Source organism: Coenobita brevimanus, chromosome 93, assembly GCF_032717465.1.
Source record: "Coenobita brevimanus isolate Jiangsu-jjx chromosome 93, ASM3271746v2, whole genome shotgun sequence".
NCBI lineage: Eukaryota > Metazoa > Arthropoda > Malacostraca > Decapoda > Coenobitidae > Coenobita > Coenobita brevimanus.
Window position 1 is genome coordinate 44,256,587 of NC_137046.1, and position 24,774 is coordinate 44,281,360.

The following is a 24,774-nucleotide window of genomic DNA, read 5'->3' on the forward strand; positions in this document are numbered from 1 at the left end:
ACTAAGTAATGGTCCTGTGTAGCAGTATTAGCGCGGGGGATACGCGCCTCCACCAATGAAGGATAATAATATGCAAATGAGAATAAGCAAGTCTCTCCCATAAGTAAGGATGAAAATGAAGCAGTTATGCCGCTCTTGTAGCTGTGCCCCATAGGAAACACAAACACCGGCAGTCATCATCATCACCATCCTAACTCTGCTTCTTACTCTTGAATGGGGGTGAGTAGGATCTAGAAAAAAGACAGAGAAAACATTGAAGAAGAAAAACAAAATCAACAGAGTGCTCAGTGAAATGGGGCACAACCACATCCACTTGGTCATACCTTAACGAAATTCTCGGTTTCACCTCACCGACATACAACACTATGTGTGACACACAACATACGTCTCAGTTAAGTAGCTCTCACAACACAAAGAGGGTTGGGACCATTTAGTCTGCATCAGCAGTAACAGGAAAAAAATATTTTAAGCGTACTTAATGGTAGGATGTCGTGAAATTTTTTTTTTTTTTTTTTTTTTTCAAATTTATCAAGACCATAATCAATTAGGAGGGGAAATCAAAATCAAGGCTGCTTGATTTCTTTTGGACATACCGTATATTAAGGGCGAAGTAAGCGTCTGTCACATCTCATCCCACCAACAATCCTGTGCTGACTCAGACAAACACAGACGTATATGGGAATTGTCATTCAGTTATTTATTACAAAACTGAGACGATGACACGTATAAACTTTTACAATAAAAAAGAAGTTGGTACAATAATATCAGAAACTTTCAAACGACTATATATATTTTTAGAAAAATCTCTGACGATGTCACGGACACACAAGTTTAGGCCTTGAAGGCTGCAGCTTCTCAACAATGGATATTACTTTAACTGTATCGGTGTATTTGGGTTTTGATAATAAGTACGTCATTTAGCTTATCATGACATTTCGTCACAATACTTTAGTGGGCAAAACTGAAAAGAACTTGTAAAATGGGAACATTGCAGTGGCCACTTATCACCAAGGCACCACAATCACCATGTCCTTCTATATGAACCCTGTATGATCACATATCTCATGCAGACGATCTACAAGAATCAGTAAAATAGGGGATCATTAATTTGTTCTTTGTCGGCGATTGCAATATCTTCTGCATCACTCCCTTCTTTTGCTAAATGCTCAAGTTGGATTTCGGGTATACTGTATTTGTGTTGGTGAAGGCGCCCGACCAACTCCCTGTGTTTGTGTTGCCAACTTCGTTAACGCCTGCCAACACATTTTCTTCAGTTCCAAGTAGTGAATATTTCGGTACATGTTACCATTTTTATGGTCTTTATTGTTTTTCATTGTGCAGTAATCATAGGTAATTTGTATATAAAAGTTCCATTGCTACCTGTTGGAACTGTGGTGCCTCTATGGGTAGCGCCTTCTCGCGATGCGGTTCGAACCCAAGCCAGACTGACATTTAAAGTGGTTGCTGGTAGCGTGTCCTTTTATATGGCTGCGTATGTTCGCAGCTTGTTGGTTCTACAAATGGCACATAAAGACTAACATAAACACAGCCAGTACAACAATTCGACTTTCATATGCGTCACTTTTCCTATAGGGACCCCTTCCCCATTCCTACTTCGCCACCATGGGGAAGGGTTAACTCCGTCTATCACTCCTCCCGAGGAGAAGGCCCGGTTTTGCAGTAAACATGAAGTAATACAGACAGACAAGTTACTAATTAAACCTATTTTCCAGTTTCCCCTCGCTTTATATTAACAAATTTACGTGAATTATTGTAATAATACTGGAACACAATCCTGACTTATAATTAGAACTGATTACTGGGAGGCCAAGTCTGACGCAGTGTCGTGTTAATTAATCAAGCGGATCGAAAGACTTACATCGCGCCAGGTCACATATTCAAGGTACAGGGAACACTAATATCTTTATCGTATTACTGGAAGTTTGTCACCATCCTCGCCTATTTATTATCACAGTCCCAGAAAACTCATGGCCTCGTAAACATTGCTCCTTCTCTTCCCCCTCCTCCTTCTCCCCTTCCCCCTCTTCCTCCTCCGCCTCACCATGTAGTGAAGTAGGGACGGAGGCAGAGGAGCCACCACTCACAATACCTGATTATCTAAACTGAAGAATTATTACACACAGTCGGAAAAATTAATTCTTGGGAAGGTACACCAGTTTGGGAACATAACTCAGACCCCCTTCAAATGTGGGTGTAATTCTTCCATTTGAACCATTCTGCGCACAGTGATAATGGCAAAATATTCCTAATGCTTGCTTATGGAATAATAATAATCATCATCAACATCGAGTCCTAAAGTGTATGGGCAGAATTGGGGTCATTCTTACAAACAGTTTTAAGTTTACGTTGTATATGACTGCTTGTATGTAAGCTACGATTGACTACATTCATATACCTATCACGCACTTCATCGTAAAATAAAAATACAGTATATATTGAACAGATAAAATGCGAAAAACAAAACGATATATGATAACAGCCAACTGTTACTGAGACTTGTTTATCCCGTAAACTGTTTATGATCCACTATAACAGAGGTTCAAAAATCCAAAACTTTACGGACAAAACCCCGGTGGATCCAATATCTGCCCCGATGCTTTATATTGCCTCCAAAACGCCATTAATCGTACTAGTGTCTGGCGTTCACGGCCGTAACTGTCAGTGCTTCTCTTCCTCCTGTTTCTCACGAGCCCTGCCACAAACTTCAATCTTAAAGCCTTTCACCCCGAGTACGTCATTGATACTTTAGAAATGCTATTATCATACGTTATTAACTCAAGATCCTTCTGTCCTCAGGCGGTTAATGAAGGCTACCTCTAACCCTTCCATTTAGAAATCATCAATCGTAAACAAAGTCAACAGGTGGCTGCAAGAATGAAAGGGATTACGTCACTGTATGAAGGTGTAAAGACAAGGTCGAAAGACAAAAGGAGAGGCGAGAAGAGGAGAGAAAGGGAGAGGAGAGGAGAGAGGAAAGAAGAAAAAAGATATCGACAGGCAGCGACAAATCTCTTTGGATTGAACGATCCGGGAGAAGTGGAGGAGCGGGAGGGACGAGGGAGGGAAGGGATGGGAAGGAAAAATATTCGAAGGACGAGAAAGGAGGGGAGGGAGAAGAGAAGACAAGAGGGATTTGACAAGGAGGAGAAAAGAATGGACAGGACGAGAAAGGGAGAGACTTAAGTGGAGAGAAAAAGAGGAGAAGACAGACGGGTAAAAGAGGGGAGAGAGAAAGAGGAGAGATACATAGGGATAGATGAAGAATGTAAGAATAAGTGAAATAAAGGGAAAAAAAGGAAAGAACAGGACAAGAAAGGGAACGACAGACGTGGGAAAAAAAAAAGGGGGAGGGGAGAGATGGTAGGTAGGAGAGGGGAGACAACTGGGTGAAGGACAGTGGATATGAGGGAAAAAGAGGAAAAAATGTAAGAACTAAGAAATGGTACATGGAGACAAAAAGTGGAAATTGAAGCGAAAAAGGGGAACAAGATAAGGGAAGTCAAAGGGGGAGGAGAGAGCAACAGTTAGAAAGACAACTTAAATGAAATAATACATGCAGGGAGATAAGAAACAGACAGACGGATGATCGTATTTTTATGAGTTAAAGAAGAAAGAAAAAGAGTCTAGTTGCAGAAAGCGGAATGAAAGACAGAAGAAATAACAGACTGAGGGAAGAAAAATAGAGGTGAAAGAAGGATGAGGGAATGGAGAATATACTGAGACTGACGACGAAAATAAAACGATGAATGAATGGAGGAAAAGAAGTTGGTGCAATAAAAAGGAAAGTCAAAGTGAGTGATGCGGCACGAGGCTGTAATAATTCCTTCGTTCCTTCCTTCCCGCCTGCATACACATCCCACAGGCGCATTGTAATACTTCTTTGTTTCCTTCCTTCCTTTCTTCCTAGCTTCCTGCCCACTCATCTACTAGCCCCTACACCCGCACGCATCCCACAATCCTGCTAATGTTATCTTACTTCTCCTCTCCGGCTTTCCCCTTTGCTTCGTCCTTTTCCCTTCCCCCCTTCTTTCCTCTTTCCCTTCCCGCTCCTTTCCCCTTCCTTCCTTTTTTCTTTCTCCTTCCCTCCTTCCTTTTTCCCTCCCCCACCCCTCATCTCCCCTTCCGTCCCCGTTTTCCCTCTCCTCCTATCCCCTCTCCATCAACTTTCTTCGTCATCCCACCTCCCTGCGCCATTCCCTGCCACAAAGGGATTTGACACAAGGAGGTAATGCTGAGGATGAGTCCGATACATGACGTGAAAATGAAGGAAGAACAACAGAAGCGCAATGAGAAACTGGGTAAAAATAACTGTCGTATGCTTCAAACAATAACCACAAAGGTGTGCGTAAGCCCCCATTTTTTTTTAGTAATTTGTGGAACCCATAATGAGAGTATAGCGTGGCTGGCTTTACTACCTCGCCGATAAAGGCGTGTCATGCATGCAAGCCCAGTATTCACAACTGTTCCATAAATAAGTCAGAAAATGAGGGTTTGAGTACGTCTCAGCCGTCTTAGTCTGAACAACATGGCCCAAATAAATATAAATGAAATCGACGACAAAGTTTCCTTTGTAGTATACCTGAAATTGTACTTATCCATCATTCCAGCTTGGTTTTTAAGAGTTAGGCAGGCGTGTGTCTGAAAATAAATGAAAAACAAGGAATCATAATATTCGGCACATGATTTATATTTGGGAGAGTTTATCGATAGAACTACTGATGTGAAGGACTCCATGTCCTGCCATATAAGCAGACAGATTACGTCAGCAGTGAATCTCAGGAATGTTTGTGATTGGCAGATCTAATCCCACGTTATTCCTTTCCGGAAGGCAAGGATCCAGGGCTAGGATAGCTTGTCTAGATCATATAAACCGCAGAAGGCCATACTAAGTCCCTAGAAAGGTATATATGAAACAGAATCCTATGGTCATCTCTGCTTTGCAGTACTTGCTCTGACCTGAGAATTCTTATAAGATAAAAAATAAAAAAAAGAGATCCTGGTCATATCCGTAGCTACGGAATAGGACAGGCCTGATATATCACGTCAACAATTAAGAGATATATAACATTAATTTTGATATTCTGCTGTATTAGCAGTACGTGATGTCACTTGAAGTACTCGTATGGGAAGGACCGTAATGAATATCACTTGAAGGAGAAGAAGGGCGGGGTAAAAAGGTAGCCTACAAGAAGGAGGAGGAGGAGGAGGAGGAGGAGAAAGGGGAGGAGGGGGAGGAGGAGGAGGGGGAGGAGGAGGAGGAGGAGGAGGAGGGGGAGGAGGAGGAGGAAGGGGAGGAGGAGGAGGAAGGAGCAAGGTTTACGAGGCCATGAGTTTTCTGAGACAGTGAAAAAATGCACTAAAAGATGATCGGCGAAAGTGGCGTGGCAGGGCTGGCTCTGTGCGGGGGTGGGAGGATGCAGGAAGGGGAGGAGGTATGGGAGATGGGGAGAGGAGGAAAGCGAGGTGAAGAGAGGATGGTGGTTTAGGAGGGGAGATAGGGTGATAAGGAGGGTGTAAAGGAGTTCACGTGGAGATAGGGGAAAAGGGGGAGGCGAAGGGGGTTTAAAAAAGGAGGTAAGAGAAAGGGGGCAGAGTGGCCTGATGCTTTGAGGGGAGGCCAGGCAGAAGGGGTTTAGGTGGGGAGGAAAGGAGGAAAGGGCAGGGCGGATGGAGGGGGTTAGGGGCGGAGGTATGGGGTTGATGAAGGCGAGGAAAACATTATTATTCTGTCGGAAGAGGACTTGCAACACTGCTGAGAGTAAGGGATACCGGGAGGGGGATGAGAAGGACATTACTAGAGGGAGGAAAGGGACACTAAGAGAGGATGGGGTGGGACACTACGAGAATTAGAAGGATACGGTGACTGAGAATGAGTGACAATATAAGTTAATGAAGTAGAAATATGAGATATGAGAAGAAGAGCTTGTTTCGAGAGGGCAGAAGACATTATCTCCGAATTCTGGGGAAATGATGGCTGAGTGGAATATTTTAGAGAGAGAGAGAGAGAGAGAGAGAGAGAGAGAGAGAGAGAGAGAGAGAGAGAGAGAGAGAGAGAGAGAGAGAGAGAGAGAGAGAGAGAGAGAGAGAGAGAGAGAGTTTAAATTACTGAACATAAAAGAGGACAAAAAGGGCGGAGAGGATTCATGGGACGAGAGAATGACAAAACTGAATAAGTCACAAATTAATGTACAAAAAGGACTTATTTGGCGAGATGGAAAGGGCTGCTGAAGGTTAAGAAAACAGAATTTGACAACAATGGGAAGGGAAAATATTATTAATGTGAAGGGTGAAAAATATTAGGAGGAAGAGGAGAGACACAGGCGACTGAATAAAAGTAAATGTGTAAGTTAATGAAGATGAGAAAGGATATAAAATGAGAGTAATGAGAGAGAAAAGAGAGAGTGAGAGAGTCGAGTCGAGTGAAATGGCTTAGGAAGGGGATTAAAGAAAGAAAATAATGGAAGGCCCTTCAGGAAGGATAGAGATTTGTAAGGAAGAAGGGAAGATTTGTCAGGAAGGATGGAGGATTTGTAAGGAAAGAGAGAGGAGTTGTCAGGAAGGACTGAAGATCTGTAAGGAAAGAAGGAAGATTTGTAAGGAAGAAAGGAAGATTTGTGAGGAAGGAGAAAGGATTTGTAAGGAAGGATGAAGGATTTGTAAGGAAGGATGGAGGAACTGTAAGGAAGGAGAAAGGATCAGTAAGGAAGGAAGGAAGATTTATCAGGAAGGAGGTGGGGGATGGACAGGAAGGAAGGGTAAATGTTGGAAAGGTGAGTCTTAGGCAGGAAGGAGGATCGTAAGGAAGGAAGAAAGACTGCTAAGAAAGTTAAAAAATTGTTAAAGGTTGAAAACTATAAGCATCATTGAAAGACTGGAAAAGCTGGAAGACTGTGAGAAGGCTTGAAGATTGTGAGAAAGCCTGAAAGATTGTGATAAATTCCTGAAAGACTGAGAAAGCCTGAAAGATTGTGAGAAAGCTTGAAAGATTGTAACAAAGTCTGAAAGACTGCTAGAAAGGTTGAAGGGGTGAGAATGCCTGAAAGACTGAGAGGAAAGTCTGAAAGATTAAGAGAATGTGAGGAACGTTGAAAAGTATGAGAAAGGCTGAAAACAAGAAAGGTTAAAGGAATGTGAAGAGGGTTGAATACTGTAAGAAAGACTGAAAGACCGTGAGAAAGACTGACGAATTGTGAAAAAGGCTGGAAAACTTCGAGAATGATTACGGAAGACAGTTATATGACTGTGAGAAATGTAAAAAAAAAAAAAAAAAAAGCTAAAGACTGTCTGACGGGTTGTAAGACTGAGAAAGGTTGAGAGTCTAAGCAAAGCTGGAAAATGGTCTGAAAGGTTTAAAAATTTATGGGAAAGACTGAAAGAAGTGAAAAAAAAAAAAGTTGGAAGATTGTGGGAACGACTGAAAAACTGTTAAAGCTGAAGGACTGGAAGCTATGGTGAAATACTGGGAGAGAAGACGGAGGAACTGTCAGAAGAGATGTGGAGTATCAAGAGGGAGACGGGGGGAATATTGCATGATGCCTGAGGTTACTATGAAGAGGTACGGGCAGTTTTCATTGCATGTCAGGGATGTGATTACTAACAACACTTTTATTTTTTGTTTAATGCAACTGGTACGGTAATTTAGGAGGAAATGGCAAATTCGCTTAATAGGTAGCGCTGAAACTTCAACTGGCATTCTTTTTTTCTAATACACAAAAGAAAAGGTAGAAGCCGTCTTCTTTTCTGTCAGATAAGTGTTCATTAAACGTTTTTTCATGTAATTATTAGTTTATATTGGGGAAAATGGCAAATTATCTTTACAAGTGGCAACGGAACTTTAACAGTTAAAAATTTTTCTAATATCCTGGGGACTTAATATTCAAATTGACATAAAAAAGAAAACATGACGACGACTTACTGTATAAGGAAGGAAGGTGAAGATCAAAACAACAAATAACTACGTCACTATAAAAAACAAACAACTTCAACCCGATCCACCGTCACAGCTTATCCTTTCACAGTTTCAAGTGCCTTAAAGCACAGTACACGCAACTCCGTGCCAGTGTAAACAACTTCAATTCAACACACTCTCATAATTCATCCTTCTATGGTTTGCACTAAGTCAAATACTGAACCCTTGCTCACTGTCACAATTATATCCATTTACAGTTTTCAAGTGTCTCAAAATACACGTAACTCGGTCTGCTGACACAAATTTATCGGTTTACCGTTTCCATTGCCTCAAATACCGAACCCTTGCAGCAATTACCCGCCTGACCAGAGCCACACATCACAAAACCCACAACAGGTCTCCAGTGCCAAGTGCGGAGAGAGACATGTGGGCAATATTGGGTGTGGGGGTGCGGGGGTGAAGGGGCGTGTGGGTCCAGGGGGCAATACCCGAGATGCTCCCAATGCTCCCACTCACTCAGGCTGGCAGAGAAAGAATTCGCCGGAACTCGAGTAATCAATGGCAATAATAAACAAAAAACAGGAGTCTCAAGAAAGGGGAGGGAGAGAGAAGAATAGGAGGTGAAAACCAGAAAAATACAGAGGTGGGGGCCGAGTGGCTAGAAAGGTTGTCTGTTGTCTGAAATGACGCGTTCGATCCCAGGCTGGGTCAGGGAACAGTTTAAGGTTTTCAATTTCGTTAAAACTGACTTTACTAATCTTCCACAAAACCCATCGAATGAGGCAGCCATATCACATCCTCAATATGGACGGTGGCATTAGTGCCGAAGGGGTAACCTACGAAAATGAGTAGAGAATAGGAGGACTCCTTGGCCACAAGGAACGGGCTGCTAAAACCTATGCCAGCCTGAAAAAAAATATAATTCTTCGGAAAAAAAAGAAAAGAAAGAAAGTGGAAACTAGAAGAGTGAAGAATGAAATACAGAGATACCAGTATATGGGAATACAATGAGGAAGGGATGGAAAAGAACGAGTGGAAGCCAGAAGAATAAGGACTGCAACACACCGACATACTGAGAGGACAAAAGCCAGAGTGAGGAAAAAAGGAAAGGATAGAGGGATACATGTAAAAAAAGGGGAGACGCAAAATAAGAACAAAATGCAAGGAGAAGGGGCAATGAAGGTTGGATACGAGCTGCCTGGGTGACACTGGAACAAGAAAATCAGGGAGGAGTGAGAGAGCGCACGCAGGAAGGAAGAAATGAGATCCATGAGACACGAGCAGGGTAAAGAGAGACGGAGGAAACAGGAAATAAGGCATGAGGAAATGATGATTGAGGAAGGCAAAGAAAAGTGAAAATGGGGAACGTGCAGCGAGGGGGAAAAGAGGGAAGAAAGAGGAAATGAAGCATGAGAAAGAAATGAAGGTCTGACAAGGGTTGAGAAAAATGGAAAGAGAGAGAGAGAGAGAGAGAGAGAGAGAGAGAGAGAGAGAGAGAGAGAGAGAGAGAGAGAGAGAGCGGAGGGAGAAGTAAAAGGAACGGGAAAAATGGTGACTGTCGACTTGAGAAGAATAACTAGGAACAAATAAAGAAAACATTAAACAACTTACACAATACTCCTTCCGAGACTGTGAAAGAAAAGACTAAGACTAATATATTTCCAGTGAGCCAAAGATTATGATATATTTCCTATGAGTCAAAGACAAGGATACACAGAAGGCTCACAAGGAGAAAGAGACGAAGTGAAGAGATGAAAAGCAAATGGATATAGAGGAAGGTTGTTATGAGGGTGACACACACACACACACACACACACACACACACACACACACACACACACACACACACACACACACACACACACACACACACACACACACACGCACACACATCGATGCGAAAAATGATGATATATCTGTAAAAGGAGTGTAGAGACAATACCTGTCGCTCAGTCCTTGGTCACAGAGATGACAGTGATTTCCTCGTGAAAGAAGATTTTTTTTTTTCCCCCCTTTTCCGTGGAAAACGAAAAGGTATATATTAGTCTCTCTCTCTCTCTCTCTCTCTCTCTCCCACGCAAATCGTAAAAATCATGACAACATGCAATACAGGAGAAAGATAACAATAACAGAGGAAGGAACTGGTAGCGACACTCGAAATAAACACGAAGAAAAAGGCAAGATACACACTGAAGCACAAAAAATAACCTCTCAAATGGGTCAATAACGAACTGAAAAAAAGGCTGCAAAAGAAAAAAAAATGTGAAATATAAACGAGTCTGGAGCGCGAAGGAAGAAAAAAGGAACAAATTATAAGAAAATATTAAGCCATTTGAGTCTCAATATATTAATTTTTATCGAGAAGAAAAAAAGACTGGGGTATGAAAAGCAGTTCGGTGGAAAATACCAGCTTAAATAAAAAGAAAAAAATGAGAGAGAGAGAGAGAGAGAGAGAGAGAGAGAGAGAGAGAGAATGTTTTTGTGCGTACGCGTACAGTATATATAGGAATGTGTATGAGTATGTATGTGTGCATATGTATGTATGTATATGTATACACGTTAATGCGAATGTGTACATATGTATACTGCATGTGTATGTGTGTGCTCGTGCGTGTGTTTGTTTGTGGTGAATGCATGTATGTGCTACGTATGTGTGTGTTTGTGTGCAGATGTCTATATGTATGTGTGTACGTGTGGGGAGGTGTAGGTGTGTGTGCACATCAGATAGCCCCCTTCCTGGAGTGGTGCTGGAGGGTATGGTATCAGCCAGGGACACTTCAGTAAAGTATTGAACTCTCGCCACCGATATTGCCTTCTGCCTAGTTTTTTTATCTACACTCCACCTCACACACTCCACTCCACACACTCCACCCCAGACACTCCATCCTACACACCCCACCCCACACAAACGACCCCACACACTCCACTCCACACACCCCACCCCACACACCCCATCCCACACACTTTATCCCACACATCTTCCCCACACACCCTACCCCACACATCAACCACACTCCATCCCACACACTCCAAACCACACACTCCATCTCACACACATGCACCCCACACATTCTAACCCACACATTTTCCTCAGCAGAAATGTTCACCCCTTCACAACGATGGCGTCTTTCCTAGTATATTCCTTGCATTTCCAGACGACTACATACAACCCAGGTAGAGCTTATCGAACTGGAGGGATTATAATAACCTTCCTTAACTCTTTCTCTAGTAGGTGACTCTGCTAAGCTTCGTAGTATCAAGAAGCACTAGAATGACGTCACCGCTCTCAAGGAGTTATGAGAAATGAAATACTGTATAGTGTACTTGGCGATTCGGAATATTCAATGCTCGCTTATCCCCCAAATATACCTTCTGCTTTATAGTTATGTCTGTGCGCTTTGGGTCATATTCCAGTAAGCACCTCTTCCTTGGCGATTTGTGTTGCATATTACGCCTTAACATTATCTTATGCTATTCATATCGCTTTTATCGTCGCCACTGTTTGCTTCAGTAGCATAAAAGAGAATACCGAGGTGCAATGTGCTGCATAAACCGCCGAGGAAGAGGTGTTACGAAACCTCCAAAGCCACTAAAGGAATATGAGCCACTGATTCAAGAGCACTCGGATTTATGAGCCGGAAACTTCGAACAATATACACAAACTTTTTACGAATGTGATTTTAGGTCGCACTGGCTCATTAACAGAAAAAAAACTAATTCCCGTGGTCATGTAGATTTCCCGCTGTAAGTTACCCTTTGATGAACTTCGACGTGACGGTGAAATACAAAATATAGAGTCAAGTTTAGTGAATGAAGTTCCTGTTTTGAATGATCCTCTAATGAGCCTCGAGGTCGTATAGCGAAAGAACAACTGTATATTTATGTATGTGTGTGTGTGTGTGTGTGTGTGTGTGTGTGTGTGTGTGTGTGTGTGTGTGTGTGTGTGTGTGTGTGTGTGTGTGTGTGTGTGTGTGTGTGTGTGTGTGTGTGTGTGTGTGTGTGTGTGTGTGTACTTATATTTAGTGCATTTGTTAAGGCCAATGAACTACCCACCTTCCTTGTCAACAATCGGCCTGGATGTCTGCTTTTGGCGGTACCACCATGTAAAAAAAAAATAATAATGAACAAAGGTGAATCCAATTTGTGTTTGGGTCTGTGTCGGCCACAAGAGACACGGCTATTTCTGGACACCGGGTCACTGTTCAAAGCCTCATTCCCGCTGAAGGTGTGAAGGGCAGGTGAGTGTAGGTCAGTTTGGCAGGAGAGAATTACATTTCTTTAGAAGTGGGAAGAATGACCAGTGTGTGTGTGTGTGTGTGTGTGTGTGTGTGTGTGTGTGTGTGTGTGTATTTTCCCTCAAAGAGTAAAGTGGTCTGGAGTTCACATTAATTGATTTCAGATTTGCTAAAGCCTTTCGACTATAACCTCTTAAGCTTTGGAATAGCCCTTGCAGATTCTGAAGGAGTTAAGAGAGATAGCTTCTTAATGGAGATTCAAATGCCTTCAATATACATCATCATCTTCCAAACCTCCCAACACCCAAAATGGCGTTCATCTGGTAAAAATTCGCGTCAGGTGTGTTACCCTTGTGTTTACAGACGGTGAGTTTTGCCAGGAGTCAGACGGAAGGGTAATGGCGGCAGTAAAAGAAAGGTTGTAGACAGAGAGAAGAGAAATGAGCGGTGTGGGTGGCAGGATGTGGGCAGGGAAAATAAATGACAAGAACGGAGTTTTAAACGAAGAATAGAAATAAAGGAAGGAGATGGGGAAGAAACGGAGTGAATAATAAATGAGATGAATTGATGAAAGGCTATAGGCAGAGGGGACAGATATGGAGGAAGCAGAAAAAGAAGAATGAAAATAATAACTGAAAAGGGAAAAAAATGAAAGCTTGATGACAGAGAAAACTGAAATAAGGGAAAAAGAGAGGAAAGAGGTAGAGAATAACAACTGAAAAGGGAAACTGACGAAAAGTTGTAAACAGAGAAGACAGAAGTTTTGGGAGGAGGGAAGAAGGTAGTGAGAGCCAGAAGGGAAGTAAAAAGTGGGTGAGAGAAATTGGTAAAGGATGGAGGGAAGAGGGAAAGAGGAAAGAAGCAAAGAGCTGAGGATGGAGTGAAAGACAGGACAGACATGCAAATAAATGGTGAGGGAAGAGTAAGGGAAAGAGGGAAGAGGGAATGGGAGAAAAAATGAAATAAAGAACGGAAAGGTACGGGAGAGACGGAGGAGGGAAGAAAGGAGTACGGGTAACAAGAGAGATAAGCAAAAATATGTGGTCGAAATACAAAAGTAGGAGAAAATGACGGGTTAGAAGCAGGAGTGAAGGACAGAAGTGTGAGAAAATGAATCGACATTTAATAAGGAAATGAGGCTTTTGTATTCACCCTTTTCTCTGTCCCTATTTCTTATCTCCCTACCGAACCAGTCCATTTCCATCCCAATAGCATCCCTTTCCTGACAGTTCCCTTTTTTTTCATCCCCTCCCACACTCATCATTCTCATCCCTTCCACTCCATCCCGTTCCCTTCCCATCCCATTCTTTTCATCCTCTCGCCTTCCCGTTCCTCGATCCCCTCTCTGTCACATAGTTGCCCCATGAGTCAAAAGTTTCACACGAATTTATCAACTTCATAATTTCCTACTCTTGGGGACGTGGGTGAGGAGGTTACGGGGGAGGAGGGGGAGGGGGAGATTGAAGGGTGGAGGAGAGGGGAAGAAAAGGAGAAGGGAAGAGGAGGAAAGGGAAAGGGGAGACAAAAGAGAAGATGGATGGGAACAGGAAAGGGGAAGATGAGGTGATGGAATGAAAAGGTGATGTGAAGAAGGTCAGAGGGGAAGAAAAGAAATATATAAATGAAGAGGAAAAATGTAACCAGGGAAGATGAGGATAAGGGTAAGAAAGAAAGACGAGAAAGGAGGGAGATACAAAGACAGAAGGGGAATACAGAGGATAAGAAAAATGGTGCAGGAGGATGAGAAGTGGCGAAAGGAGATAAACCAGTAAAGAGGAGGAAGAATTTGTGACGTGGAAGAAAGAGGGGGGATGAGGGGAGGGCGGCAAAAGAGGGCGACAAAGGAAGAATGGCGGACAGAGGGAGACACACACACGACAGGAGGAGGAGGAGGAGGAGGAGGAGGAGGAGGAGGAAAAGAAATGTGGGGAAGGCGAAACAAACATGGGTTAGACAGAGGAGGAAGAGGAGGAGGAGGAGGAGGAAAAGGAGATGAGTTCAAGAACGGAGGGCATGGGAAAGAGATGGAAGAGGAGGAGAAGGAAAAAGAGGAGTACAAAAGAAAGCAAACAGCAACAGACTTTTTGGTCCTTTCGTGGCTGTTTGGTATTGGGAAGGTTGTAACTAACAAATCTACTTTACCAGTTAAGGACAAGGATAGAAAAGCAGGAGGAGGAGGAGGAAGAAGAAGAGGAGGAGGAGATGAATTCAGGAAGGGAAGAGAGGGAATGAAAAAGAGGAGGAGAAGAGAAGAAACATGAAGTGAGTGAGAAAAATGGCACAGTTAGAAAGAAATATGAGAGGAGGAGGGAAAGAAAACGAGGAAATGAAGATAAGCCCAGGAAAGGGGGATATTTGCAAAATGGGGAAGGAAGAGCTGAGTTTGGGAAGGGAGGTCATGAGAAGGAGAAGAGAATAAGGGGTGGTGGGGGTGAGGGAAGACGGTGGAATTAACGCAGACATAATGAACAAACTTGACGTGGGCATTTGCATAAAGGAGCACTTGAGATGACAGAGCGGCCAGGGCAAGAGTGAATCATGGCGCGGTTTTTAAATTCCGGGACAAAGTTATGTTGGAGACGGCCCCACAACTACCACATGGGCCGTTGTGGTGACGAAGGGGTGTTGTGTGGGAGGGAGGGATGTTGTGGGAGGAAGGGATGCTGTATAAGAGAGGGATGTCGCGGGAGGGAGCGATGCTGTGGGAGGGAGGGAGGGAACTATAGGAGGGAGGCATGCTGTGGGAGGGAGGTATGCTGTGGGAGGAAGATATGCTGTGGGAGGGAGGCACGCTGTGGGAGGGAGGCATGCTGTGGGAGGAAGGGACGCTGTGGAAAGAAGGATGCTATAGGAAGAAGAGATGCTATGGGAGAAGGGATACTGTGGGAAGAAGGGATGCTGTGGGAGGAAGGGATGCTGTGGAAGGAAGGGATGCTGTGGGAGGAAGGGATGCTGTGGAAGGAAGAGATGCTGTGGGAAGAAGGGATGCTGTGGGAAGAAAGGACACTGTGGGAAGAAAGGATACTGTGGGAAGAACGGATGCTGTGGGAGGAAAGGATGCTGTGGGAGGAAGGGATGATGAGATGGGATGCTGCGGGAGGGAGGGATGCTGTGGGAGGAAGGAATGCTGGGGGAAGGGATGCTGTGAGGGGAAGGGATGGTGTGTGATGGAGCGATGCTGTGGCAGGGAGGGATTACGTGTGATGGAGGAATAATGTGGCTGGGAGGGATGCTGTGTGATGGAGGGATGCTGTGGGAGGAAGGGATGCTATGGGAGGAAGGGACGCTGTGGAACGAGGGGAAGGTGTGGGAGGAAAGGATGGCGTGAGGTGGAAGATGTTGGGATTTTATAAACACCTAAAGTTTATTACTCACTCGCCAAAGCGTCATGTATAAAACCTATCACATTTCACCGCTGACTTTTTCTCATATTCTAACTTAATCAGACCAAAGCGGCATGTATGCACTCAATATTTCAAAGGTGTAATTCTTTCACTGATTATTATCCTCACCTGATACTTAAAGTGTGAAATTAGATGATGATGATGATGATGATGATGATGATGATGATGACGACGAAAATGAAGGTGGCTAATCCTCCCTCTCTGCCACATTTCACCATAAACCGCTTCTGTCTCACTTCCACGACGCACTTGCAATTCCAGGATAAAATTATGATGACAACGGCTCGTAACTCCAAGAGGGGCGGGTCTGTTGACGTGGGAATGGTATGTAAGAGAGGGATAAAGAGATACTGTGGTTTTTGTCTAGATGTGTATGTTTGTTTTTACGTTGTTAAAGCATCATCACTGAAGACTACATATTTCACGCCTGCATTTCTTTATTATCCTTCTCACCACATGTATTTTTAGAGGGACACAAAATGATGAAGTGGTGCTAATGATGATGATGATAGTGGTGACACAGCCTTTCCCTCTGCCACACTTCACTACTCGTCTCATTTTCATGGCTGTCTTTTATTTTCCTGGATAAAATTATGGTGACGAGGGGCCATAAATCCCACAGAGGCGGCGCTGGCGAGGACGGGGTGCTGTGTGGGAGGGAGGTGTTGGGGGTTTTGGAAAGGGGAATCTGAAGGCTCATACTTACTTGTCATGCCTGGGGTGCGTCACACTTCACTGACTGAATTCTTACTTATCCTCCCTATCTAATTTTAAGTGTGAAACAGAGTGACGAAGATGACGATGATGATGATGACGACTTACCCTCTTCCCTCGTCACATTTTATTACTAACTGTTTGTCACACTACCTCACTGCTCTTTTAATTCAGAGATAAAGTTAAGGTAGTTACGATCCAAAACTCCCACATGGGCGGACCTGATGATGATGCGGGAGGAAGGAGGGTGTCAAAAAGAGCTTAGGGCTTGGAGGGGAAGATCTGATGGCATTATCCTTTACTGTTTATCACTGCAATCCAGTGACGACTTCCTTATTTCATTCTTATTGCCACCAGATCTCGAGTTGTAAAGGGGTTAATGAAGACAGTATACAATTCTTCCAGTTTGAACATTCTCCTTTAAACTGAATAAATCCGTCTGGCTGCTGCAAGAATGAAATGAATAATACGTATCCCGACTGACATAAAGCGCCATGTCTGGAGTCTTCTGATATCACTGTTTTGATTCTTACCTTATTTATTCACTCCTTCTGTCACATTTCACTGCCACCTTCACTCACACAAAACTCCCATTCATGCTTTGCATTCATCTATCCACCACATTTATTATTTTTTTTCCGGGTTTCTAGACTTTGGTTCAATTTTCTTTACATCAGGAAGAGAATAGTCTACCTGTTTACGTTTTCAACTGCCCCTACCACACTCCACCGTCGAGAATGGCACTTTAAAAACAATAATTAAGAAATCACACGGTCCATCGATAGCTTAATTATTATCTTACTACTGTCCTACATATCGCTTCTTATCTTCGCCTATATCTTTTCACGCCTTTCGAAATATCGTTCTGGGTACCCCCTTTCTCTTTATATTCTCGAGTACTCTTTCTCTTATTTGACTTCCCGTTCCCTCCTCGCGTGTCTTGGTCTTTCCTTCTCTCACCTTTCTCCATTTCCCTCATTCTTCAGCAGTTCCCTTCTACTATTATCCCACAATTCACTCATTAGTTTGATACCTAGTTTTCTATTTGTATTTCTTTTCTTTCTCATATTTCCTTCCTCCTCGCCCCTTTCCTCTTCCCTCCCCTCTCTCACCTTTATCCATCCTCCCTTTGTCACTCATTATCTTTTATTATCCCCACCATTCACTGATTATCGTTGTAATTGTTCTTGTCCTCCTTATATTCCTGTTCTCTTCTTACTTTCTTTCTTCACGCCTCTCTCCCTTCTTGTCCTTTCTCATCTTTATCCATTTCTCTCTTCCTTCAGTAATTTCTTCATATATCTCTACCACAGTTTATTCAATGCCGGTTAAATAGCCCTTTAAATATTTACCTGTTCCATTTTCTTGTTGTCTTCTCTTTCGTTCGCGATTTTCCTCCAGATTCCCCTCTCTCTCTCCTTCATCAATTTCTCCTTTACCCCCATTATTCCCTCCTGTTTATCTCCACAACCCACTCTTTATTGATTTAGCTGTATTTATTTCTCTCCTTATTACCACCGCCAAGGAGGTTATGTTTTACCCAACGTTGGTTTGTGTTTGTTTGTCTGTCTGACTGTTAGGAGGATTACTCAAAAAGTTGTGAACGGATTATGATGAAATTTTGTGGAAGCTGGGTCATGGGCCATTGAAGAAATGATTAAATTTTGCGCCGGATCCAGATCCGGAGTATCTAGTCAAAAATCTCCAAAACTTCTCAATGAATTTCAATGAAATATTGTGGAGCGGTACGTCATGGACAAAGAAAAGAATGATTAAATTTTGGGGCGGATCGGGATCTTATATCCACGGATCTGGATTCGGGATTACTCAAAAAGTTGTAAACGGATTTTGATGAAATTTTGTGGAAGGGTGTGCCTTGAGACAAAGAAGAAATGATTAAATTTGGGGGCGGATCCGAATCCGGATCTGGAGTATCCCACACAGTATCTAGAAAAGTTTTCAATTAATTTCAATGAAATTTTGTGGAAAGACGGGCCACGGACCAAGAAAGAATTGATTAAATGTCGGGGCGGATCCGGATATTATATCCACGGATCCGGATCAACATCCTTTTTAATGGCAATGGCATTGGCAGAGGTGTGCGCTCTCTGCACGCTTTCTAGTAAAATTTCTGTTTTCTACTTCCTCCTCGCTCCTCGGCTCCTTTTCGCCGTCCCCTCTCTCACCTTTATCCCTCGCTCCCTCCCTTCCTTCAATCATTCGCTTCCTTCTGCATGTTCTCGTTTCCCTCTCCTCTCACATTCCCCCTCTCTCTACTTCCCTGTCGCTGTCGCTGTCTCTCTCTCTCTTCAACCTCTCGTTCAGTCTTTCCCCTTCCCACCTCCCCCCCCGTGTGTGTGTGTGTGTGTGTGTGTGTGTGTGTGTGTGTGTGTGTGTGTGTGTGTGTGTGTGTGTGTGTGTGTGTGTGTGTGTGTGTGTGTGTGTGTCTCTCTCTCTCTCTCTCTCTCTCTCTCTCTCTCTCTCTCTAACTGCTACTCACTCCCTCTGCCTTCGTCTTTCTCAGCATCTTTCTCTCCCCTCTCTTCTCCCCATTTCTTCCCCTTCCTGCCCTTCACTCTAACCCTGGACAATTGCTCTTTTGTGTCACAGCTCATCCACTCCTCTCTCTCTCTCTCTCTCTCTCTCTCTCTCTCTCTCTCTCACCTCGACATTAATTATTTTAATCTCCGGAGCGGCTGGGAACGAGCATTTGTTAATCTCTTATCCGAAGTGAAAGTGGATAGCTTAACCCCTTCCGGCCGAGGGAGTCTATTTAATACTTTCTTTCTGCTGTCTCCATACGATTTTATTTAGCATGAGACAGATTTTTCGTTTAACTGGAGTGTAGCTTCCATTGATCTCCTCTTGTGGAAATGCGTGGAAATGAGATGATGAGTCGTGGAGAAACTGTACACACATGAATACTTTACAGGGCGGAGGACTGACCTTCAGGTTTGATTAGGTCAGGTTAGGTTGGACAGAGTTGGGATGAGTCAGATTTGGTTTGGTTTGGTTAGGTTTGGCTGGGTTGGGTTGGGTTGGATTAAGTAGGGATGGGCTTGATTTGGTTTGGTTTGGGTGGATTAAGGTGGGTTGGGTTGGGTACGATTTGGTTATGAGAGGATTGGTTAGGTTATATTTCATGTAATTACAATACACGCTATCGTTATCATAATTATACTCACATCGACGCAACTTATAATTGCAATCGTCATCATTAAACTAATGTGTATTGGCAATAGTTATCGACTGCATTGCTCATAAAATTGCCCCGTGACTGCAATTAACCTTAATCACATTGACTGCCATTCTCCTTCACTTATCCTCACGCTCTGTGTGTGTGTGTGTGTGTGTGTGTGTGTGTGTGTGTGTGTGTGTGTGTGTGTGTGTGTGTGTGTGTGTGTGTGTGTGTGTGTGTGTGTGTGTGTGTGTGTGTGTGTGTGTGTGTGTGTGTGTGTGTGTGTGTGTGTGTGTGTGTGTGTGTGTGTGTGTGTGTGTGTGTGTGTGTGTGTGTGTTCCGTCTTCTGCACTCACTCACTCTCACTTTATTCTTCCCTCAACTCCAGGCTTTTATATTACATCCCCAGTCTGTTTTCCATTCTCCTGCACTCACTCTAATTTCATTTACTTCTTCCGTCTCCACCAGATCCTTCTCATGCCTTTAATTCTTCACAAATATTTCTCCTGTGCTCACTTGCATTATCTTATTCCTTCCTTCTAACATTCACTCCGTCTCTCACTCTCGGATACTTACCTTCATTTCTTTTCTCTCTTTCCTTTGCTCCACTACTTTCCTCTCTCCTTCGTTTCTTCCACCTACTCCACCTCCTTCTATCTGTACTCCCTCACTCTGTCTCTCACTCTCAGCCACTCACTCTCGTTCTTTATCTCTTCTCTCTCTTCCGTCTCTGCCACAAATCTCGAGCACCTCCTCCCTTAAGTCCATAATTTTCTCCTTTCCATTCCGCCTCTTGAAAGCACTTAGCCTCTCCCTCCACTTCATCTCACTTCTTTCTTTGTCGCTCTGTTTTCCCGCTGCAGCCTTCCTTTTGTTATTCTCTTTCTTTCCTTCCTTCCTTCCTTTTTTACCTCTTACCTTTTTCTTTACTTCCCTTCCTCCTTTACTTCTTCCTTCCTCTTTCTTTTAAGTCTTCCCCCCCTTTTTACTTCTTTCCTCCTCCTTTACCTCTTCCCTCCTCTTGGTACTCTTTTTTACTCTCCTCCTTTTCCTCTTCCATCCTCTTCTTACTTTTCTGTTGTCCTCTGCCTTTTCCCTTCTTTCTTAATGCCTTTCTCCCTGTCACTCTCAGGTTTTCCGAGTATTTTGTATATATCTCCTGTAAACTCTCACTCCTTTCCTTTCTTTCCTCCGTCATTTCAAGCTATATTTCTTCTGCAGCTCGCTTTCTCTTTCTCTTCTCTCATTTAACTGTCTTTTCACTCTCCATCTTTTATCTTCTCTCCCTTCCCTTTCTCACTGCTTTCTTTTCAGTAAATTTTCTGTTGCAATTCTCTTTACTCTTTTCTTCGTTTCATCATCCATCTTTATCCTTCTTCTTCCCTGCTGCAGCTCCCATTTCTCCTACCTCTTTTCCTCTCTTCCCATCAATCTCCTCCCTCTTTTTTGTTCTCTCTTCCACCTCGCACATTTACCTCTCTTTTCCATCATCCTACCCTTCTTCCCCATTCCACCCTTCCGTACCTCACCTCCTGTCTCTCTCAATATCCAATTCCATTTCTATTTTAAAGTTCCCTACGTGCTGCTTCAAACTGTCTCTTCCCCCTTCCTGTCCCTTGTACAATTCATTTCACTTTCATCTCTCTCTCTCTCTCTCTCTCTCTCTCTCTCTCTCTCTCCACACCTCCACTTTAACTCTCCCTCTTTCCTCCCCTCTTCTCTCACTCTTCTGCCATTCAGGAAGGAGAAAGAGCGAGGGAAGCTTCAATTCTCTTCCTCTCTCGCCCTCCCTCACTCTAATCAGTCTCTCTCTCTCTCTCTCTCTCTCTCTCTCTCTCTCTCTCGTTTGTTCCTCTTCCTGTTAGCTCTCCTCGCCTCTTATCATCCTCCTTTAGCACCAATTCTCCCTTCCATTTTTTCTTTTCTTCTTTACTCCTCTTCCCCTCTCTTGCAATTAATGTTCCTTCCTTCCTTTCAATTCCTTCTTCCCTCCCTTCCACTTCTCCCTCCTATCTCTTCTTCCCTCAACGCATTCATTCCCCATCTCCCCCTCCCTTCTCTTCCTTCCTCTCCCTTCTCTCAATCCTTCTTCCTGTCCTCTCTTTACTAAATTTTTCTCCCCTCGGCTCTCCTCTCCCCTCCTTCAGGTTACCCCTCCCCATTCTCATCTCCCCTCTTTTGCCTCCCGTCCCACCTTAACCCCTTCAGCTTGAGGGAGTAATTTTCATTTTTCCTGCTACAAGACGATTACATTCTATTTGATAACAATGTAGTAGTGAAGGGGGTCAATGAGCTCTAATCACCCTGGGTCGAACAGGTTAGCATTAAGGTGAATAGAATCGCTTGGAAACGTCGATTACATTTTACCCTTGTTACTGCCAGACGATTTTACTCAGCTTAGGGAATGACTTTCAAGATGGAGTTACATATACTGCCTTCTTGTCTATAACACGTCACTCTTAAGTTGACTGTAATCCTCCGGTGGCAGCAAGAATCAAAGGGAAAACAGATCATCGGCATGAAGCGGTGAAGGCCCACTCATCCCATCCTACCTTCAATTTCCTTCCCCTCCCAACGTCACTGTTACTCCCATCAACTGCCACCCTTTGTTCTCTCCCCTCCACCTTCCCTCCCTCATGTCCATCCACTTTCCCTACCACACTCTCCATCACCTTACCCCTCCCTCACTTCCCTCCATCTCTCCTCTCCCCTCCCTTCCGTCATTTGCCGCCCTCTGAACACCCTCCCCACACCATCATTCTCACTCACTCTCCCTCATTTGTTAATTCCCCTCTGCTCCCTACGCCACAAATACTCGTCCCCCTCCTCTCCCCTTCACTTCGCACTCTTCTCTCTTATTCCCTCTCACACTCCTCCTCTACCTTTTCCCCTCCTCTCCCCTTTCTCTCTCCTCCCCCACCCTTTCCCTTCCTCTTCCCTGCTTCTTCCTCTCTCCTCTCCCACCATTTTCTCTTCCTTTCTCTTCTTCCCCACACTCTCCTCTCTGTTTCTCTCTTCATCTACTCTTTTCCCTCTCCTCCACTCTTCTCTCATTCACTCTTTCCTCTCCCTCTCTCCCCCCCTTCCCCTTTCCTCTCTGCTCTTCGCCAGCCTTTTCCATTCTCATCTTCCACCTCCTCTCCTTTTCTCCATCCACAGACTCCCTTCCCTTCTCTCAAAGCTCCCCCAATACATTCCTTCCTTCCTCTCCCCTACTCTCCACTCTCTCCCTCACACACGTTCCCTTCTGTTTCCCCTAATTCTCTCCTTCCTTCCCTTCTCCCCTCTCTCATCTCCCCTCAGTACCCTCCTCCTTCCCGCTCCAATTTGCCTAACACTGAGAACGAGTGAGGGGTAACAGACGATGCTGGAGGGGCGGTAGGGGTAGGGAAGGAGTCAGGAAAGGGGGGCTGGATAGGGGAGGGGCAGGGGAGGCAGGTAAGGGAGAAGTATGGCAGGTTAGGTGAAGGGGGAAGGGGGAGAGTGGGATGGAAAGGTGGGGAAGAAATAGCTGGAGATGGGGGATGAGGTTGCAGGAGGGGGGGGGTCCTGGGGAAGGGGTGAGGAATGGCAGGGGAAGGGTGAGGGATGGCAGGGGAGGGGGGGGAGAAGGGGGGTACGTGTTCCACTGGTCATACTACAAGATTCATAGCGCCCCAGAGAATGGCAATACTGAGGAAGGGTGGGGAGAGGGAGGAGGAATGGGGAGAGGAAGGGAGTGGGGGAAGGGAAAGAGAAGAGAAGGGAGAGTAATGGAAAGAGAGAGGAAAGAGAGGAGACATGAGAAAAAGAGAAGTGAGGAGAAGAGAGGAGTAAAGAATGAAACAGAAAAGAGGGGACAAGAGAGGGGACGGAAAGTGAGGGGAAAATAATGAGAGAGAGAGAGAGAGAGAGAGAGAGAGAGAGAGAGAGAGAGAGAGAGAAAGGGAGCCAGCTATATGGAAGAGGGTAGGAAAGGTCAAGAACAAAGGAAATGAAGAAAATGACGAAATAAGAAAGATCAGAGAAAAGGAAAGTGAAGAAAAGAAAGAAGTGAAAAAGAAGGGGGAAGAGGAAAGAGGAAGAAGAGTAGGAAGTAACTAAAAGGGAAGAGAAGGAGGAAAAGAGAAAAGTTAAAGGGAAGGTGAGGAGACGCGAACTGGGAGAAAGAGGGGATAGGGATGGAAGTAAAAAAAAAAAGTGGAAGAATGTGAAATAGAGAAATGACATCGAATGAAAGATGTTGGCAGGAGAGGGGAAGGGGAGGGGAAGAAGAATGGATGATTAAATAGGAAGGAATAACAGGGATGAAGCTGAGATGTACTGGTAGCTGGAGAGAAAAGACAGGAAAATTAATATATGAAAGTCCAGGAAGGAGAGTGGATTAAACCCTTCACCGTGAGGACATTAATTTATTTCTTATGACGAATTCTGAATATTTGTTCGTTAAGGGAGACTTTTGGTGATAGAGGGATTAGATATAGCCCATGCCAACTTCACTGTTACGATGCATTCATGACATGGAAAAAAAGAAATCAAGCACCAAGAACAAAATATCAATGACATGTTCGGGCTGATGAGGTCGAGACAGATGTGTGTGTACAAGTGGTAGGAAAGGAGCGCGACAAAAGTGAACACAGCGAAAACTAAACAAGTACACATAATAACTGGTGAATGTTGCTGGACTGGGGGAACGATTTATTAAGAGACTGCTTTGTAGACAGAAAGTGTAACAGTAAAATCCACACACAACCAAACGCACCAGTAATGACAAACAGAAGCAATACCATGTCGGGGGGGGGAGGTGGAGGACTGGATGATGGATGGAGATATTAAAGCGGATTGGGAAGGGATACAAAGGACGAGACTAACATGGCCAATAAAATAAGCATGGTGCGCCTCGCTCCTCCACGCCTTCGCTTAACGCAGGGTGAGTGAGAGAGGGGGTGGTGTGAGTGAGGAGCGAGGTGAGGGTGAGAAGTGATGCGAGAGGTTTGGGTGAGGGCGACGAGAAGTTAGGGTGAAAGGTGAGGTGAGAGGAAGGGGTGAGGTATACAAAAGGGGTGAGGATGACGGTGAGAACTGAAGGTAAGGGTGGCTAGACAGTGCCCTTGGCGGCTTCCCAGCTCAGGGTCAAAGCACACTGAGCCTTTGACTGGTGCAGTTTCCTGGGAATGCTAAGCCACAAAGGCACCGAGCACCATGGCAACGCGCTCAATACCAAAAAATACACAAACACCTGGAGTTAATTGCCTACCATTAGAATGAAGAATGACTGGGGAACTGATTTATACTGATTATACATGTACACTGCGAAGGGGAAACAGGAGAGGG

General features: G+C 44.2%; 1 protein-coding gene across 1 annotated transcript in view; it reads left to right on the forward strand.

The window, feature by feature from the left end:
* The window catches only part of LOC145412539 (uncharacterized), a 193,851-nt gene that overhangs the window by 134,384 nt on the left and 34,693 nt on the right, over positions 1-24,774 (forward strand). The gene's annotated exons all lie outside the window — the stretch shown is intronic.